We start from the raw sequence: 22462 nt of genomic DNA on the forward strand, positions 1-22462 counted from the left end.
TTGTCTCTATAGATCTATAAAGGAAGGTATTTTCCCTTCTATCTGGAAGATATGCCACATCATTCCCTTACACAAAGGAGGCAAGTCTAATGACTTCTCTAACTTTCGTCCCATAGCACTCCTATCTCCCTTAGCCAAAATTATGGAAAAATGTATCCATAAACAACTACTTAACCACCTCCTCCATAATAAACTACTTGCTAATACTCAACATGGATTTAGAGCTTCCCACAGTACTACCACGGCATTACTCTCCTTTACCAACACCATCAACTATAACCGTAACAATAATAAACTTACATCTTCATTATTCATAGACCTATCAAAAGCCTTTGACATGGTTAATCATAAACTCCTTCTGCACATACTAAAATCTCTTGCACTACATCCCTTTTCCTTAACTTGGTTTACTTCTTATCTTGAAAACCATCATCAGGCAGTTCTCTGGAAAAGTTCACTATCTTCTCTCCTTCCTATCTCTTTAGGAGTACCTCAAGGGTCTATCCTAGGCCCACTTCTATTTTCTATCTTTATTAATGACCTCCAATCAGCTATCCCTAGCACTACCTGCATACAATATGCAGATGATTCCACTATAATTTGCACTGCTTCCTCTCAAACTGAACTTCAGTCTCTTACTCAAAAAGCCTTTTCCACTGTTGAACAGTGGTTCTCTGTCCGCTGTCTACTCCTTAACCCTAAGAAAACCAAATTATTACTATTCTCACCTACCCATAAATCTACTTCTCTAAACTTCTCTATTACTTCCACTGATAACACTCAAATTTCTCCTGATTCTTCAACAAAACTGCTAGGTGTTACTATTGACAATAATCTTAACTATGATTGTCACATCAACAATACAATAAAAGTAGTTAATAAAAAGATTGGATCCCTGTACAGAATCAAACCCTTCCTTACACCTGAAGCCCGGACCACCTTAGCCCAATCTCACCTTATCTCTACCCTTCTATATGCTTCCCCTATTTTCACTAATCTCTCTAAAAGTAACCTTAAGAAACTTGCTACATCTTACCATAATATTGCTCGATTTGCCACAGGATCCCAGTTTAGAACTCACCACTGTCTAAACTTAAAGCAACTAGGCTGGCTTGAACTTCCAAATAAGCTCAGTTATCAACAGCTCTTAATAGTCCACAAAATTCTATATCAACCATCTAAAACACCAATACTCAGTAATCTCTTGACTCCCTACAACAACCTGAAACAACTACGTTCTTCAGACAAACTACTAGTTAATAGTACCAAACCCATTAATTCTGCAGGCAATTGCCTTTTTTCCCTACTCAGTTGGCAAAATATGGAACAACCTCCCATCAAATATCTCCTCTTTGGCCACTCTTCCACTCTTTAAAAAACAACTGGAAATCCATCTTAATAAATACTGGCTTTGCTCCTGTACCAACCCTGACTAACCTTCCTTCTTCCTTTCCTCTACCACAATACTTCCTTCTCTGCTATGGTATCCTGACTGACTTCCTCTGACATCATATCTTTGTAGATATAACTGATCTCATACATATTGTATAAAAAAAAAAAATTATGTTGTCTACCTTATTTTCAAGACAATGTATGATTCTCTCTATGTTTTGATACTATCAAATTTCCATACTGAAAGTATTTAATCATTTCCTTGAATTTTTTCTTGTTATGGATATTTTTTTTACTCCTAGATGTATATTACTTATACTAAAATCTTCTTATCTTTTATGCTTAATGCTTTTGTTTGTTGTGTATTTGTATTCTCTAATCTTGTTTTAACCAATGGAGCTTTTCTCCCCGGGCCTCCACTGAAAATGGACATATATCCAGCTGGACTAGCCCGGTCAACAAATGTAAAATAAATAAAATAAATAAATAAAAATTACATGTGGCTGACCACACCAGTTCTGTCTTACTTTACCTGTGGATATGCAATAGTGCATTATATTATACACGGACTCTGTTGCAGATAGAATCGTATATCTGAATCCATTGCTAATGACATGTATTTGGCTTCATTAGCTTACGATATTGCTGGTCACTGTTTACTGTCACTGTGTATGTTGTGCATTCCATTTCCATCTGTGGTCCTTTACATATATGTCAAAATCATAGTGCATTGCATATATTTTGTGCTACTCCATTCTGCATACCTTGCTTATGATCAGTTGCCTTTTGAATTTGTACTTACACCATTTGCTGGATTATTTATTTATGGATTTAGTTCATAGGTTTATACTAGGCTAACTGCCCTTTTGGGGCCATTTTAAGCCTAGCCGATTATCCCTTGTGAGAATCAAACCCTGCACCTTGTGTCTGTAAGGTAAACACCTTAACCACTATGCCAACCTCCCACCATTACAGTTTAACCAATTGAATGGGATGGTCCAAAGATGCTTTTCAGCCACGACCTGGGCCCAATAGTGAGAATACACTGATTAAATTAACAATATAAAACAATACAGATAAACTACAGCTATATAGTTAAGTACGGTATAAAATACAAAGTAACAGTTGTTATTTCATTGTATTCATACAAACTAGGATAACCAGAATGCACACAGAAACACAAATATGCAGTCTAAATAACCCATCAAAGCTGTGAAATCAAATATAAAGTTACAGGGCCACGAGCGTGGCTAAAACAAGTCTCTGGACCGGTCCACCTACCCAAATAGTAAAGAAATTCCGTATTAAGCAGAAAATGTAGAAAAGAGAAGTCACATAGGTATTTTGATGTTTGGCTTTAATATTACCCATTGAAAAACATGCACAGTAAGACTTTCATTGCAATACAATATACAAGTATTCTATGAGTAGACCAGCTTCTCTCACACACACTTACTCCTTCTCTTCAGACTTTTATTTTTTTAAACCTTTTATCTAATGGGACATTGTGCAACACCATAGTGGTAATATTTTGTTGTATGTGGTGCAAATTTTTAAAACTATGTGTATGTATGTATATATATATATATATATATATATTTTATATATATATATATATATATATATATATATATATATATATATATATATTATTGTTCCATGGATCTCGTTTAACAAATTCTTCCTGGGTTATGCATTTCTAATGGGCTGCTAAACACTATTTTATTTATTTTTTTTAATTTTATTTTTACATTTGTTGACCGGGCTAGTCTAACTGGATACATGTCCATTTTCAGTAGAGGCCCGGGGAGAAAAGCTCCAAGACACATACACAAATAAAATATAGTAAGTTCAGGGGTGGCTCGTGCTATAGGACTGCAGGACTGCAGCCCCCCCAGCTGTGGAAAAAAAAACAAAATAAAAAAGTGCACAGATTGGGAAACTCCAGACTGCTTTGTCAGCAGTCCAGATAGGAGGAAAGACCATCTCTGCCCTGCATCCCAGTTACTGGAGCCTTTGCCATGTCTCAGGTAGGGAACTGAAACAAAAGGGGTGTGTGTGTGTAAAATGCCCCATGTGCTATATGGTGGTGGGTAGAGTGTGTGTAAAACACCCCAAGTGCTATATGGTGGTGGGTAGAGCCCTGTACTTTGGGCCCAGGTGGCAAGAGCCTCAATTCCTTGCCCACCACCATTTGTAAAACATTTGCAGATTTTTTCCTCATACTTGTTCTGTTCCTCATAAAATCTGTGGTTTCTGTATTTATGTGTCCTTACAAAGTCAGTAGTGCATTGGTGCAGTGGTAGCATTGTTGCCTGACAGCTACATGTTCTCTGGTTTTACTCTTGGCTGGGGTACCTTATGTGTGGAGTCTGCATGTCCTCCCTGTGTTTGTGTGTGTTTCCTCTGGGTGCTCTGGTGTCCTCCCATCTTACAAAGACATGTGTCGGTCTGGAGTGTTTCTCCCTGGGACTCTGATGAAAATTGGCTTTTGTTCCAAGTCAGACTTTCATGGTTAACAAATGTTAAATAAAAATGACAAGCATTTGAATTTCAGACTTCATATTCTTCAGAAAGTACATGGTAACACAAAAGCTTTTATTCTAGCAATTTTCTAAGTTTATAAGATGGATATTTGAAATGTGTCCCTATTTTGGGGATTGTATTCCCTCATTATTGGTTTCGGCCAGGTTTTTTGTGCTAAGGTTGAGAGGTATGGTAAGAACTGACTTCACTGAATATGTTTGGGGGCTGCATTCCCCATTATTGGCTTTGTTCGGGTGTTTTGTGGTAAGAGGTTGACTGCTATGGTGAGAACTTAATTCACTAAATGGTAGCCATTTAAGTTTTAGTCTTCCTCTTTTTCACAAAATAGCTGATATGGCATAGTGGTATGTTGCTCTGACTGTTTTGCACAGGGTCCTGGGTTTAAGTCTTGGCAGTGAAATATATAGTGGTAACACAGCATTTTATTCTAGCAACTTTCCAACATTATACAAGCAATGTTTAAAATGTGTCCCTGTTTTTTGGGCTTTTGTACCCCCCCCAATAAATGTTGGCTTTTTCCAGATTTTTTGTTCTGCAAAGTTCAGAGATACAGCTGAGTGAGTAGATTTTACAAGGAGCTGAGAGCTGCAGGGGAGCAAACATTTAGTGCTGCTTATGCTGAGTCACCTTACGTTGTTAATAGCACAACAGGTAGTGTACTTGCTTTTGCTGCAGAAGGCTGTGGGTTCTACTCTCACAGTAGCTGATAGTGTACTGTGTTGCAAAGGGGGTGGATGCTGCTCTCCTTTTTGGTGAATATACTTAGCAACTGTTATCAGTTTGACATCCATTCCCTATTTATTATTAGCTATTCATTTTTTTTTGTAAGATAGGCAATTTATTTCTCAAGGGCAACAGGCACTTTATTTGTAGATGAACCAATGAAATATAAAGTTGTTTGCTAGCAGCAACTGCTTCATTAGTTACAGATCTCTTTAATGTGGATTATTTAGATGACTTTTACTTCTTCAGAGATTGTGCATATGTACTGATACTGGTGGACTGTAGAAGTTTGAGTAGACTTTTATGATGGAAATGTTCTGAATTGGGCATTTTGTCATTAATGGTGCATGCATTTTGTTTAATTGTTTACTGGAAAAATGTTCAAAACAAATTTAAAATGCCCTCTAAAACTGTACTGTATTGTACAAGGAATATAATTTAATACAATCAGGAAGACGTATGAAAGAGTATGTGTATGTTTCATGTGCAATGGGCCTGTGATTTGAAAACAGCCCAAACCCAAAGCTAATCTTTATCTGCCACTGGCAAAATGTATTTTCTTTGGATGTGGGTTTCAAAGCTGTTTCAATGAATGTGAGTTTCAAGGGCAGAGAAGTTTTAATGCTAAGTCTTGTTTTCATTGTGAGACTGCATTGCTTTGTTTAGCAGATATCTATTAGTGTCTGCACTGTAAAATGCAAAATAAAACTTTCAAATGAAGTCCAAGTCATCGCAGAAGTAAAGCAGTATGCACATTAGTGTTTCTGGTAAATGGGATGAAACAGCCAAGTAATGGTTCATTGGAAGGCTGCAGGGGGGAGGCTCCATTCGACCATGAGTTTGTGAGGTGGGAAGGGCAGCAAACTCAAAGACACCCCCGGCTGAACTATACCTCTCAACTGTCCAGATTTTTGCAAAATGAATAGATTTTTGCTTCTTATTTTGGTTTCTTCCTCATAAAATGTGTGGTTTTCTGGCAAATCATTTAGGAATGAAGTCACTAAATAATAACAGACACTGAGTTTCAGACTTCATAACCTTCAGAAAATGCATGCTAAAGCAAGACCTGTTATTCTATCAGCTGTCTCAGTTTATACAAGAGCAATTTTTAGTACTGTTTATATGTTCCCCCAATATATTTGGCCTTGTCCAGATTTCCTGCATTAACAGGTTGAGAGGTACATGCAAATAAATTGCTTTACAGAATTAGGCATATCCAAACCTCTCAACTGTCCTTGATTTTGGCTCAAAATGTTGCTTTTATCCTGATAATCCCTCTGCAAAATGGCAATTTTGGAAGAAAACATTGAGGGTTTACAATTAATAAATAACTGTAATAATCAGACGTATAGATTACTTTTATTTCAGAAATGCATGTAGATTCTTTTATTTTGTCACCTGCTCGCTTTGACAGGTTTCCAGCTGTATTGTGTGGCTATTTTATATTTTTGCATCACATTTTTGGTCTGTTTTCATAAAATTGTGTTTTTTTGGCAAATTAGTGGCAAATCATCAAAGACTGAAGTTAGAAAATAATAAAATAGCGTTGAGCAAGTGGTGGAAAAATAGACTAATAAACAAAATAACCGCCACAGTCACCAAGCACAAATAAATCCGATTCAGGTAGTAGGGTTCGACAGTTTAATTCTTCTCAAAATGCCAACAAATGAACGCCAACAATAACGTACACAAACCACACGTTTTCGTCTTCAACTTCTTCAGTAATGAACAGCCATCATTGAATACATGTGTTTTTATATACATTTCAACCCACATAACATTCAAATTACCCAATCATGGCCCAAGCTACTTAATTGATACTTAAAGAAATACATGTACGTGTTATACAATACAAAAAAATTAATAAATAGAAGCAAATTGTAAGGTGCATAAATATACCATATCATTAAAAACGAGAAAAATGCATTGTGTAAGCATTCTATGAAATGTGGAACTCCAGGTTATCAATTTTTTTGTACTGGAGGTGGTTCCCACTAATCCTAGGGGGGGTATGTGGGAAACCCTCATCGAATACAGGGAGTTGTACTGGCAATTACTATTAGATGCAAGTAGAAACTTTGGGCTTAATGATATGGTGTCCTTAGCACCAGTATTGAAATTAAGAGCTGCAAAGCTTTAACATCATGTTTTCAAGTCACACTAAGACTGGCTCAGTAAATTACTAGGAATGTAATTTCATACTGTTGATGTTTTTAATTTTATATTTTCAAGAGCTTTTAATGAGATTTTATATATTTTAAAAGTTGCTTATGTTTTAGCAAACACCACCAGATGGTGCTGTATACTAGATTTCAATGTGTTACATACCAAGTAGTTTGTACATGATTTAGATTTAACTTATTTTAGAAAATGGTCTTAAATATTTTTTGAATAACTAGTATTGAGTGAATTGAAGTTATTTGTTGAATGATATGGTATATTTATGCACCTTACAATTTACTTCTATTTATTATTTTTTTTGTATTGTATAATACGTACATGTATTTCTTTAAGTATCAATTAAGTAGCTTGGGCCATGATTGGGTAATTTGAATGTTATGTGGGTTGAAATGTATATAAAAACACATGTATTCAATGATGGCTGTTATTACTGAAGAAGTTGAAGACGAAAACGTGTGGTTTGTGTACGTTATTGTTGGCGTTCATTTGTTGGCGTTTTGAGAAGAATTAAACTGTCGAACCTTACTACCCGAATCAGATTTATTTGTGCTTGGTGACTGTGGCGGTTATTTTAAAGTTAGAAAATAATGACAGACATTTCACTTTCAGATTTCATACCCTTCAGAAAATTCATACTAATGCAAGACCTACTATTCTATTATCTTTCTAAGTTTATAAGAGCAATATTTAAAATTTTTCCTTATTTTTTGGGCCTTTGTCCCACTTCTATGTATAGCTTTGCCCAGATTTCTTGCTCTGAGGTTGAGAGGTATGAAAAATGTGTCAGGGCCTTCACAGTCAGCCAGAGACATTTCAAATTGTGACATACTTGTTGCATCCCACTCCCCCATGTAGTGACTCTGGATGTTTCCAAGCAAGGTAAGGAGCAGTTATGCAGTGTAAATGTGCAGAGTATCCCCCCATCCAAGGTAGACCACAAGTACTACTAGTGGCTTTTCATCTGTCCTTGATTTTGCAGAATGTTCTGGTTTCTGTCATATTTTTATACTATTGATTTATACTTATTATTATTCAGAAAGTGCCTGTTGCTCTGTGTTTAAGTAGCAATGCTTTAATGACCATCAGGTAAGCTTGCCTGAGATTGCAAGATACAAGTAAGTTTTAATAAGCATACTGTTAAAGAATTGTCAACATTGAAAGCCTTTCTCTTGTTGCCATGCAGAGAATACTTACATAACTCGATAACGTATAAGCCTTGGGTATTGAAATGCATATGACAGCATTTGTAATAAAGGACAGGATTACATTATTTTAAGAAGCTCATTACATTTGTTGGAGACTTGCAGTAATATTTGCAGGCTGTACCTGCAAACTAAACAGAATGCCAAAGTATCGTGTGTGGTCCATAACCTGTGAAGTAATCCTTTAAGCAATGTATGTTGAGCTTATTTCTTGTTTGCTTTTCATTTTTTACTTTGATCATGTTTTCCCCATGAAACAAGTAGATAGTTGTTGTCAGGCAGCAGGTCTTTTTTGGATAAGAAACATTTTTACAAGTGGGGGTGTCACAGAGGTTGCTCCTTGCAGCATTTACTTGGTACTTTAATAAAGGTGAATATAAATTATAATTAGAACTGCAGTGCAAGGAGAAGTGGTTTGAGTTGAGTGCTGCTTTTCTTATACTTGATTTTGACTGACATTCCAGTTATGTATTTAAAAAGTAATATATTTTTTCATGCCTCACAACGTTTTGGTTTCCATCTAGATATTAAGTAAGCTGTCATGCAGCCAATGCATTGAAATATTTTTTTTCTTCTACACCTAATTTTGTCTTGATTAGACTCTCATAATGATGATTTGGCACCCAGGGCAGAGTATTTAATTAATGTTACAGTTTTTGTGGTTTTGAACATAGTTCCTCCCCTTTATAGTTGGCCACACCCATTCCCATTGACCCCACCCATTCAGCTGTCTCCTGCAGTCCCCCCCTTTGATTTGAAGTCACCAGCCACCACTGAGTAAGTTGCAACAGTCCAAGTGTATAACAGCTGCTGTTAATAAAAATACAATAAAATACTCATAGTAAGCATAACACAAAACAGTAAAAGGTAATGTGCAAGAGATGTTACTATATACATATATACATATTTTTAAATTGCAATAACATGGTCTTTGGTTCATTAAAGGATAAGTCTATAAAGATGAAGAGTATTCAAACTAGTGTATAGAGAGTAAGTTGGTCAGGGTTAGTACAGGGGCATAACCAATGTGTACTGAGAAATAGTTTTAGATTCTGTTTAAAAAGTGTCAATAAAGACAGAGATATTAGTTCTGTGGGAAGAAGATTCCAGTGCTTTCCAACAGTATTAGAGAACAGAGAGTCTCCTGCTAAGTTGATGGATCTGCTGGTGTTGATAAGCGGTTTGTTTGAGGAGCATACATTTTTAAGATTGTTGTATGGGGCAATGAGGCTAGAGAGTATTGGAGTGCTGGTGGGTTGATACAGGGTCTTATGGGCTATGACAAGCTGGTGAAATTGAAGCTGGTTTAGGAACTTTAGCCATCCTAGTTGCTTAAGATTAAGACAGTGATGAGTTCTAAAAGGAGAGCCAGTGGCAAATCTAGCAATATTATTATAGGAGATTGCCAGTTTGTTGAGGTTGTTTTTAGAAAGATTAGTGTATATAGGTGAAGCATAGAGTAGAGTGGAGATTAAGTTCTGGCTATGGCGGTCCTGGCTATTGGTGTAAGAAAGGGTTTGATTCTATAGAGGGACCCCAATTTCTCGTTGACTGTTTTTATTGTGCTGTTTATATGAGTATTGAAGCTAAGGTTGTTATCTATTGTTATTCCTAAGAGTTTAGTGGTTGAGTCGGGAGATATGATAGTGCCATTATTAGATACGAGTGTGAAATTTATTGGTGTGTATTTTCAGGTTGGAGTAAAAAGTAAAAGTTTAGTATTTTTGGGATTTAGGAGGAGGCAGCGGTTTAAAAAAACATTGTTCTACTGTATTAAATGCTTTTTGGGTAAGGGACTATAGTTCAGTTGGAGAAGTGGCTGAGCAAATTATTGTGGAGTCATCTGTGCATTGAATACAGGTGGCATCAGGAATTGCTGAGTGAAGGTCATTAATAAAAATGGAAAATAGAAGCAGGCCTAATATGGAGCCCTAAGGAACACCTTGGGAAATAGGGAGGTGAGTAGATAGATTATTTTACCATAGCACAGCCTGTTGTCTCTTGTCAGATTAAGATTTAAACCAATTTATGGCTAGAGGTTCAAGTGAGAGGGATTTCAGTATATTTAAAAGGAGCTGGTGATTAACCATGTCGACAGCTTTAGATAAATCAATAAAGACTGCAGAGGAGAGAATATTGTTGTTACGGTTTTTGTTAATGCAGTCTGTGAAGGATAGCAGGGCAGTGGTAGTACTGTGGAAAGGTCTAAATCCATATTGACAATTGGCAAGTAAGTTATTTTGGAGTAGGTGGTTAAGTAGTTGTTTATGGATGCATTTCTCCATTATTTTTGCTAGAGGAGATAGTAGAGCTATAGGACGATAGTTAGAAAAGTCATTAGAATTCCCACCTTTATATAGTGGGATGATGTGAGATATTTTCCAGATAGATGGGATAGTTCCTTCACTTATGGTTCTGTTAACCAGAATGGAAATTGGATAGGCTATGACTTTAGCTCCTTTTTGCAGATATTCTGCTGGAAGTTTGTCAGCTGAGGGGGTGGTAGGTTTTAGTTTTTGGAGAAGGGAGCAAATAAAGGAAGTTGAAATTGGTTTTAACTGACATGATGGAGATGGGCTTGTAAAAGATGTAGGCAGATTTGAGGCATACCTCTCAACTATACCGAATTCCTCGGTAAATACCGGTTTTGAGAGCAAAATATTGGGATGCCACGAATTCCCGCTTGTCCCCTTTAATTTCCAATTTCCTGGGTTTTTTATTTTTTTTCCTCCTGACGTCATCACGTGCAGGGCAACGAGATGACATCGGCTTCTGCAGACTGGTCTGTGTGTGCACAACAGCATAGCTTTCTTTCCCTGCTCAGCGTCTCCCCCAGGTAAATGCAAACAGCATTAGTAGCTTTCTTTACTTAATGGCTGCTTTTCTGTATGTGAATAATGTGATTACTGTATAACAGCTGCGCTTTACTTTTACATGAACATCTGCAGAGAAAACTGTGCGTGTGTATTTGCTTGTGCTTTCTTCTTTTAACATAATGGCTGCTTTTATTTATGGATTACTGTATAATGGCTTGGCTACAGAGAAACTGGTCTGGTGTCTGTTAATGGTTGCAGGCAGGAGAATGAGCTTTACGTACTTAATGGTTGCAGGCTGGAGAATGAGATTTACATATTTAACAAACAGCATGCAGTAGTAGAATAATGTGTGAGCTTTACTTAACAGCTGCTTTTATTTATGTGATAACTGTGTAGTGTAACGGCTACTGCTTTTATTTATGTGATTACCGTGTAATGCTGCAGAGAAACCTATGCTTTTTACATTAACACCCGCAGAGAGAAACTTGTGCTTTCTTCTTTTAACATTAGCGGCTCCTGCTTTTGTTTATGCGATTACTGTGTTTGGCTGCAAAGAAACTTTTGTGGGTTAACGGCTGCAGGCAGGAGAATGAGATTTACCATGAATTTAATGGCTGCAGGCAGGACAGGAGAATGAGCTTTACTGTGTATTTATCGGCTGCAGGCAGGACAGGAGAATGAGCTTTACTGTGTATTTAACGGCTGCAGGTAGGACAGGAGAATGAGCTTTACCGTGTATTTATCGGCTGCAGGCAGGACAGGAGAATGAGCTTTACCGTGTATTTAACAGCTGCAGGCAGGACAGGAGAATGAGCTTTACCACGTATTTAATGGCTGCAGTCAGGACAGGAGAATGAGCTTTACTGTGGATTTAACGGCTGCAGGCAGGAGAATGAGCTTTACATATTAAACAGAAGTATTGCATTACTGTGTGAGCTTTACTTATGTAACAGACAGTTGCTTTTATTTTTGTGATAACTGTGTAATGGCTGCTGCTTTTATTTATGTGATTATAACGGTGTAATGGCTGCAAAGAAACCTGTGCTTTTTACATTAAATGCTACAGAGAAACTTGTGCTTTCTTTTTACTGTGTGTTGCAGGCAGGTTACATTTATTTAAATTACTGTGTGAGGCACTGTGATCTTTATTTATTTAACAGCTGAATGAGCTTTACGTATTTAATGGCTACAGGCAGGAGAATGAGCTTTACATATTAAACAAACAGCAGCATTAAATTACTGTGTGTGTGAGCTTTACTTATTTAACAGCTGCTCTTATTTATACTGTGTAAGGGCTGCAGAGAAACTTGTGCTTTCTTTTGTGTATAGCTGCAGAGAAACGTGTGTGTGTGTGTGTGTGTGTAAATGTCCCAGTTAGTTATAACTGGAATGTTTGGCTCATACTTTTGGTCTGTTAGCCTTAAAATTTGTGGTTTTCTGAAAAATCAGTGAGAACTGAATTCACTAAATAATGATAGCCATTTAAGTTTCAGTCTTCCTATCTTTCAGGAAATGCATGGTAACAAAACATTTTATTCTAGCAACATTTCTAAATTATACAAGCGATGTTTAAAATATGTCCCTGGTTTTGGGCTTTTGCCCCCCCCCCCAAACTTTGGATTTTTCCAGATTTCTTGTGCTGCATAGTTCTACAGGGGGAAAGAAGTTTAGTGCTGCTTATGCCAACTCGTTTTGTTTTGTTAGTAGTGCAACAGGTAGAGTACTTGCTATTTGATGTACAAGGCTGTGAGTTCTATTCCCTACAGTATGTAGATGGATTGCTGATACAGTACTGTATTGTACTTTTAAAGGGGGTGGATGCTGCAGTCCTGAGAATGTCCTCTTTGGTGGAGATACCTAACAAATATGAACCTGTTATTAGTTTGCCATCCACTCCCTATTGGCAATATTACTAGCTTATCATTTTTTTATGTAACATAGGCCATTTATTCCTCAAGGGCAACGGGCACTTTATTTGTAGATGAAACAATGAAATATTAAGTTGTTTGCTAGCAGCAACCTCTTCATTAGTTACAGATCTCTTTAATGTGGAATTATGTGGATGACTTTTACTTCTGCAGAGATTGTGCATATTTACTGATACTGATGGACTGTAGAAGTTTGAGTAGACTTTTATGATGGAAATGTTCTGAATTGGGCAGTTTTGTCATTATTGGTTCATCCATTTTGTTTCATTCCTTACTGGAAAAATGTTCAAAACAATAAATTTAAAACAAGCTCTAATGAGTGTGCTGTATTATACAAGAAATATAGTTTAATACAGTCAGGAAGGTGTATCAAAGGACACATGTATGTTTTTGTGTGCAAGAGGCCTGTGATTTGAAAACAGCCCAAAGGTAATCTTTATCCACCACTGGCCAGATGCATTTTCATTGGATATGGGTTTCAATGCTGTTTCAATGAATATGAGTTTCAAGGGCAGAGAAGGTTTAATGCTAAGTCTGTTTTCATTGTGCAACTGTATTGCTTTGTTTAGCAGATGTCTTAGTGCTTGTGCTATAAAATGTAAAATAAAATCCAAATAATAATTGTAGAAGAAAAGCAGTATGCACATTACAGTGTTTATGGTAAATGGGGCGAAATAGCCAAGTAATAGGATATTGGAATGGCTGCAGGGGGACTCTGGGGCCATATTTTGATTGTCTGTTCTTCAGATTGCACTTGGAATTTGGTGTCCCACAATTACATTGGAGTGGGTGGGGTTACATAATTATGTATGCAAATATTATGTTAATACGCGTACAGATTTGTACCTATTTTTCATGGGCCTTTGTCCAGATTTTTGATGTTTCGAGGTTGAGAGGTATGATTTGAGGTATCTGGAGATAGTTGACTAGCAAGAGTTTGGATGGCATCTGTGAAGAAAGAATTGAAGGCATTAGCTGTATGTGTGGGATTCTCAGGGTTAGAGCTTTGTGGGTTAGGTGTGATAGATTGACCTTGGTATAGTAGTTTGTTAATGCTAGTCCAGAACTAATAACAGATAATACCTCTACAGCATGATGTATTTGTGCACTAGGCTGCATGTGATTGAATTTGTGCCTTTGTACCTGTTTAATACAGAGAATTATTAATCTATGCTCCTAATGGGCTTTCTCCTGTAGTGCTGGGTTTGAGTCTGTCAGTTTCCATTTGTCTACTGTGCCAGTCTGAGTAAATTGCTTAACCAGACAGTGCTCCTTGACTTCCATTAAAACAGGTATCAATGCAGTTAATGAAATATACATACCAACTATTTGTGTCTTTGATTCAACAGACTCCGCACTTGCCTTTGGTACTGAAAGACCAGAAGGCTGTGGATTCTGCTCCCACTTCAGTTGACTGGATTGCTAACACTGCAGTGCAGCATTTGTGAGGGAAGGTGTACTTCTAAGTGTGTTGTCCTTCTGATGAGACATTAAACTGAGATTCCACCAGTCTGAGATGGTAGCAAAAGATCCTACAACACCTAGTGCACTGGCTAAATTTCCTCTAGTTGTCTAAATACCAACTTGTGCCGTTCCTGAAAAGAGACCACTAGCCTGTTGGGACTAATCTGGTTAACAAAGGATAAATAAATAAGTAAATAAATAAATAAATACAACTTTCTGCTATAGCATTAGTCTGGTGACATACTATTTCAGAGTTTGCCCATCCCAACCATTGTGATGGTATTATTAGCGGTTGAAATGTATGCTAGTGTTTCAAGCATACAGTCTTCCAATGTTACAAATTTGATTTTCTTAGGACAGCTGCCTAGAAAGAAATCATTATGAATGATTATACAAAACAAGGATATGTCATCTGTTATAAAATGAAAAGGCTCAGACTTCAAGGCATTGTGTTTCTAGTCACAAGGTATGATGCAATAGCTCATGACATTGTTTAATGTTTCACTTCCTAGCAGTGCAAAGGTCACAAACTGTGTGCAACAGAAGTATAATGTGTCCTCCAAACATGTTTCCTTACTGTCAGATTGCCAGCATTCCTGCAATGTTTGTCATTTTATTTATTGGAAATATCATACTGATTAGGAAATCCATCTGCTGTAATATGTATAAAAAGTTATGTGCACAAATGAACACTTTCTGTTACTAAGCTGACATGCAGACTTGCTTAAATGTGTGTGTGTGTGTATATATATATATATATATATATGTATACACACACACACACACACACACACACACACACACACACACACACACACACACACACACACACACACACACACACACACACACACACATGATGATATAAGGATGTAAGCATATGCATTGAACAGAAAAACACAAAGTGCATTATTTGAAAGTATCAAGATGAATCAAGAACTAAAGCCATAAGTGTGATATAATGTTACTAACACATAACAGGTGTCATTTGACAAAATTCAGTCCAAGGATCAGAGCTTTTCCATAGAAAATCACTGTCGTCAAGTTGTGCCAACAGTGATGCCCTTTGAGTTGGTGTGACCATGGAGTTGGTATATATATATATCTATATATATATATATATATATATATATATATATATATATATATATATATATAGGGGTGCGGGTGGCTTTCCTCCCCACAAAAACACTTAAAATGAGTCTCATTTTTATGTGCTTCTAATCAAGACAATTGGAATTTCCTGAAACATGCTCTTTAGTCAGTCACAAGTGATACTTGCAAGTAAGCACAAGTCAAAATTGCTGGCAGTAGTTTAAAAGAATTATGGTAGCTAAACACACACAGCCTGCAATTCAGCACAAGCAATATTAACTTAGGCTGAGTTAGAGGTGTGGCCACACTATAGCACAACATTACTTGCCAAGATTTACAGTCCACACAAAAGTGTTGTGTATAGTGATCACCTACAACACAAACTGCATGTTTTGTGGCTAGTCCTATGTAGTTATAGGGACTAATGTCACTGTTAACATTTATTTTTAAATATAATACTTTATATGCACAGCTCTTGACTGGGCCACATTCTCAGCCTGACATCAAGTCTGTGTCAGGTGGCTAGTGGCCTTAGCACAGTGAGACAGGAAGGCCTACACTAAGCCACCTTTTATCTGAATGTAGTGGTGGTGTCACGACATGTCGATAATTATTCAGGAGATCTTTGTTTGAATCCCCCTTTCAGAATCACATTTTCCAGTTATTCGGAGGCTGAAAAGCTTGGAACAAGCTGACTCCCAGCTGCTCATGCATTTTCTCTTACCAAGCTAAATAAGAAATGACATATATACAAAACTTTGAAAACTCAGTTGTGGTGTCAGTTAGTAAGTGTGTTGGAACAGGCATGACGTAAAATAGTTATTCTCCTCAAAATATGCTCTGAAAAGAATGAACAGTAGTTTCATAGATGCTGAAGTCATGCTTTAAACCCTACTTAAAAAAATTATTTGAATTGAATTTTGCTTTCTGTCATAGCTGGCCTTAGGCATAGGCCAACTAGGCAACTTCCTAGGACGCTGCTCTAGCAGGGGTGCATTTCCAGTAATCTGGATGGTGTAGATAGACCAGGATGGGGACACTAGCTGGTGTTGGGGGGGCGTTGTGTAGCCCTTTTGCCTAGGGGATCAGGTGACCAAAGGCTGGCCATGTTTTCTGTGCTGGGCAGCACAGAGAGTAAAGGAAGAAGTTGTAGCTGTTGTATAGCCTCGTAACTTTTTAGAAACAATAGTAAAAAAGTGATTGTAGGGATCATAAGAGGCCTAGCCATATACCCTATTAAGTAGACACAAGAACTTAATAGTGCTGTTCTTCCAAATCAAATTGGGTCATATATGATAAGCCAGGTGTAAATTTATGTCTATCCATCCAATAATCAAGACTGGTCATATAGGTCAACAGAATAACACTTTGGTTGACCTGAGGTAGTAGCATATTAGCTTGTTTTACTAGGAGTCTCAAAATTCAGTGAAACATCTGATTTTTGAAATGGCATCCATGTTTCTCAGATGCTGAATTCATCAAGGCCCATTTGGTCAAGGCTGCTAACCAAACCAGCTTCTAAGGAAAGATTTATAGTTCACTCTCAGAAGTTTGGTGACCTTAGATGTAATTAACATAATTATGTTCCTCAAACTTGCAATGGAAACCCAGTAATGCAAATGCAATCATAAAGGTTTCAACATGATGCCCATGGAGGAGGTACTGCCACTAGATAAAATACTGTCAGTTAGTTCTAATGAAATGGGCATCAGTGTGCTCAGCTTTTTAGAAGGGTACCATATCCTGATGAACTCCACTATTCAGCAAGAGATGACAACCAATGCTAAAAGTCTGATGTGACTTTTTCCTCCTTTCATTACAGGTGAAGCAACTGTGAAGCTGATTATATGAATCAGGAGCTGGGGTGTATCCCCCTGCATGGAAAGTGAAGACTCCTTCTTTTTGGTTTTGCATTTAGATTTCTGGTCACAGAAGATAATGTAATCTGGCCATTTAGATCAGACTCAACATCTTGGACCCCCATTTTGCTATTAACCTTGTGAGCCCTTTTGTAATTAAAAATGTCACAACCAGTTATCAAGAAAAAGGTGGAGATTATTTATTCATGTCACATAAGGCCTTAAACAATAAATGAGTGCCAAATTATTGCTAGTGAATAATTCACATTACAGTAAGAGTTGAGAAATGCTACCAAAGATGCAAGTGAGAGCTATAAACATGTGATTAAAACTTCTGCTATCTCTGTGAGGTAGAAGTCTATTTCACTGTATTCTTTATTAATGCATGTTTACGCATCTATATCACATTATCGAATGTTTACTTAATCGAATCAATAAAGGTCGAACTTTATTGATCAATTAAGTAAAACATCGAATGACGTAAAAAAAAAAAGCTAAATGGCCCCCCACCCTCCCTACTTAAATATACCAACTCCGAGACTGCACTACATTGATGTAAATGGAACTCTCCCCTTACGGAGATTTCCATTTACTTGCACGATGTTCTTCACTTTCGATATTGTCGTGCCGACAATATCAGACTCGATATCATCAGCTTACGACAACGTGAAGTAGACCCGTTTATTCTTGTTTTAGGAAATGTCAAAAAATGCTGTCACTTTCTGCTGACTATGAGTAGCAACAGAATCTGACATCATTTTCCCTTGTGATTCATGCAAGAGGGTTTTTTTTTTGCAACTCTGCCCAGCTGCCTTCTAAGCATTGGGCTTTCACTATGTATTAGCTCATTTGTCTTGTTCTCCACATGACAGATGACCAAAAAGGAGTCATTGTCCAGGTAGCTATCAGGTGTGGCTTGCGGATTTTTCAATTTTCTCCCTGAAACTGGCCCTAACCTCCCTTGCATATGGTGAGGTGCAGGAAAGTAACATGCAATAGGCTCTCTGCAGAGGATGTCCCATCATGCCCACAAGAGGAATTCCCACCAAGCAGTCCTCCCTGCAGCATGGGTAGTGGCACCTCCTCACTTTCTGCCTTGTTCCTCTAGTACCAAGGCTGCTAATCAAATACCAGGTACCTGGCTCACAGTCAGGACTACAGCCCTCTGCTCCACAAAGCCAGGCTATGTCAGAGTTGTAAATCAAGCACAACTGTATAAGTATGCTGCTTGGATGTTTAATTTAGGGCCTGCAGACTCTTCTTTAAGAATAAAATAGAATAGAGAAATTATTGTAAATAAAGAAAGAAAAGAATGCAATATTGCTTCCAGCATGAGGAAAAGAGCTTACCTGCACAGGAAATGGAGACATCAATTTTTTTTAAAAAAAGACAGAATAAAATAAATAAAAGTTATCCATTGATGATGAAAAAAAATACAGACAAAAAGTGAATTTTGGAAAACTAAATAAGACAGTTACATACGGTTCCAGAAGTAAGGACAATATGTACAATAAGACAATATTATACACCTCTGGATAGTAGATTTATGCATATTAGCATGTGTAACAAATGAAAATTAAGAGAGATAAAGTAATGCAATAGTTAATGAAAGTAAAGAGTTAGGAAAGGGACATAATAAAGAAAGAGGCAGCATCCTAACAGAAGGAGCACTTTATGGTATGGCTGAACCATTACGTGCAGAACTAATGTTGTCTTTGTTGTTGGAGGTTTTTTGCAGGATTTTTCTTTATTTTAAGTCAATTTTATTTAATGGTACAAGAGCCTTGCATGTTCTATTTCCTTAGAACCTACTTGCCATTCTAGAACCAAGAGTGAAAGGTTAAAACTCACCATAGCTTTACCAGTAACAATAAAGCAATAGAAGCAGTATCTTTACAAACACTCAGTGGTTACATGATCTGCAGAGTATTTAATGCTGCTGGCCTAAAGGAGATCTCCACTCAAGTGTCAAGTTTCCATAGCCGGCCTTAGGCATAGGCAAACTAGGCGGCCGCATAGGGCGCCGCTCTAACAGGGGCACTTTTCCAGTATTTATTTAATGTAGTTTGACCAGGACGGGGGCACCAGGTGGTGTGGTGGGGGGCATCGTGGAGCCCTTTTGCCTAGGGCACCAGTTGACCTAAGGCCGCTCCTTCCTTTCCTGCAGTCCTGAACAAGGACAGGCATTGGCTAATAGTCTTGTGGAGAAGAGTGGAATGTAGATTTTGAAATAGGACTTATGGAATATTTAAACTGGGGATGTGCTTAGTAAGAGGTTGAAATGTGTTATCTAGGCTTAGAGAGGTACTAAAATGTCATGCAAACAATTGTAGAGCAAACTAAATTAGGATTGCAGTTGACTTTTTTCCATTTTTTTGAAGTTGTTTTATATACTTTCTTGGGACAACCTGCAAGTAGACTGGTGAGGTGAAATAGTTTGTGATCTTTGTGAGAACTATACGAGGAGTGCTGTGGGAAGGTGATGATGGCTGGGTTTGTGGTATTTAAAGGAAAACTCTGCCCTTACCTGTATTAAAATGTGATCATGAGTTTTCTTTTCTCTGTACAATTTCATCCCATTAATGTGCAGTGCCCAGAATGCACTCATTAGATTTTAAATCGTCTATTTCCCTGCTTTGGCAAAGTAGTTATAGAAAGCCCACCAAGTTTTTTTTCTTTTTACTTTCCCTATTGCATCCTTTTTTAGGAGGGTTTATCTCCTTCCACATGAAGTACCTCAGACACAGTCAAATCAGTAGTTATTCTGCCTTTACGTACTGCCTACAATGTGTAGTATCTAGTTTTGATGAGATAATAGCTGATGTATTTAAAAAATGGACAGGATATTGTTGAAAATTTATCATGAAGAGTCTGTTCCACAGAGGAATCAAACACCAACAGTGCAACCTTTTGTTGTGAAATTGCAAGCAAAGTAACGTGGACATTATTTAGCAATCTGCATTTATTAGCTTGTGTAATTTTACATTTAATTTGTGGTACTCTTAGCAATTTTAATTCACTGCATCAAAGAACTATGCCTAGATTTATAATAAATATATTATCTGTGCTAGTGTGATGCTCCCTGTTTTTGTTTTGATCCTCTACCCTTTACTTCTAAATAAAGGACAAGCATCTGACCTTTCATTGCTATAAGCTGCAAGAAACAGCCACTCTTCGTTAAAAATTGTAGTGAGATGTTGATTGTGCCAGCCTACTTCTTGAAAGTGAAAGTGTAACCCAGGCACCACAACAAACCTGTCCTATTTGTATCCTGTGCAACAAAAAATGCCTATTATTAATATTATTATTATTTTACTTATTGATTTGTTGTAGTAACCTCTACCTTTTTCCCCCTCTGCAGCACTGACAGTTTGAACTACTGACTTGATTTCTACATATCCTAGTCTGAGAACTGTAAGGAGACAGCACAGTGCCCTTTAACCTCTCACCTTGTTCTGTACCACTCAACCGGTAACACAAGAATTCTGAAGAAAGACAAAAAAAATAATCAGAAACAGATTTTAGATATCACTTTTATAAAGTTAGAAAAGCTGATCTAATAAATTTTACATTAACATGCATTTGCAGAAGGATATATATATATATATATATATATATATATATATATATATATATATATATATATATATATATATATATATATATACCTTTTTATATTTGCTTACTGCTTGGTTTATTTATTTATTTATTACTTATTTATTTTTGCCAACTGATGTAGGGTAGAGTATCCTATAGTGTGAAGTGGAAAACAATGTGGCCGATATTTCATCACTTTTGCAGATCACAAATAGCAGGTGATCACCAGAAATGGTTGCTTGTTGGGGGCCATATTGTCAAAGGCAAAAAAGGACAGCTAGGGTGATCCCTATAAAGTGCTCCAAACTGTGTGTTGGAAGGGGCAGTGTATGGTATTTCAAACCCACAAGCTGATGTATTTTCCTGTGATTCTTTTTCTTCCGTTTGATAACAGACTTAAGTCATAGGATTACACCAAAGGTTGCTATATTTTGAGGGGATAGTGAACCATATGTGTGGAACCACACAGCTGCCCCATGCTTTAATACATATTCTGACTGAATTAACAATCCAGTACATCACAACAAAAATGTTTTTTTTACAATATTAAGCTTACATTGCTGCAATGCCATGCCTTCAGGCATGTAAGACACTGCAATTTAATTCACTGGTGTGCAGCTTAGGTAGACCAGAAGTTTGAATCACCATCATACGTTTCTCTGTGCATGAATTGCCTGCCATCATTATCTGAATGTTTCACAAATAAATCTCAATATGGGGTTGGGGTTAGAGACAAAGAGATGAATTCATTAAACCCTTCAAGGTTTGCTAAAACCATGTGCTCGTCATGACATGACACGCACACTGTAGCATGCAAATTTGTATTCAGTAACTGGCTCTACACTGTGTCTAGAGCCATGCAAACCTGGATAACATCATGACATGCTAATTACAGCATAAGCAGCTGAACTGTATGCTAATCAACCAATCCAAGATGGAGGAGCTATTCAACAAGCTATAAAGCAATCGTATACGCTCAGTGCAGGTTTTGGCCTCAAATTCTAAACTACATGGATGTCCTGCCCGTATGGCAACTGCACGGCTCAAAAACCAAATTGCAAAAATAAAACAAAGCCAGCAGATCAGGGCAAGCTGTATAATTTTATTAGCTTGTCTTAAAGCATAATAAACAGACCAGTTTCGGCTCAATAAGTTCTCAGCCTTCTTCAGTGTTTAAAATAAAATGAGAACAGTAGTCTCTATTATAATGAACATACAAACTGATGTTGAAACATGATAGGTTCCTTACAAATGTTCATTCATGCCAGCTGCAAATAATGCCCCTAGTTTAATTATCCATTTCTTTTCTTTTGAATCCAAGAGGCTATGCCATCCGGCTTTATTAGCCCTGTTGCCCATGACTTTGTCAATAACTGTAAATCTGAATGTAGTATTAGGATGTTTAATGGCATGTTTGTATAATGCATTACTGGGTTTTTTATTTCTTATCCCACTAAAGTGTTCTGAAATACAGATCCTAAGGAGTTTGGACATCTGTCCAACATAAAAGGCATGGCAACTGTAGGTGACTAAATAAATCAGCCAATCTGTCCCACAATTCACATAGAACTGAATCTGAAAGACATTTCCTGTATTACTGCTGGAAAACTCCTTAGTTTTGTTCATAGCTTTACAGTGGGTACTGTGGCCATAAGGTA

Source organism: Protopterus annectens, chromosome 11.part0, assembly GCF_019279795.1.
Source record: "Protopterus annectens isolate FY-2018-M chromosome 11.part0, PAN1.0, whole genome shotgun sequence".
Taxonomy (NCBI): Eukaryota; Metazoa; Chordata; order Ceratodontiformes; family Protopteridae; genus Protopterus; species Protopterus annectens.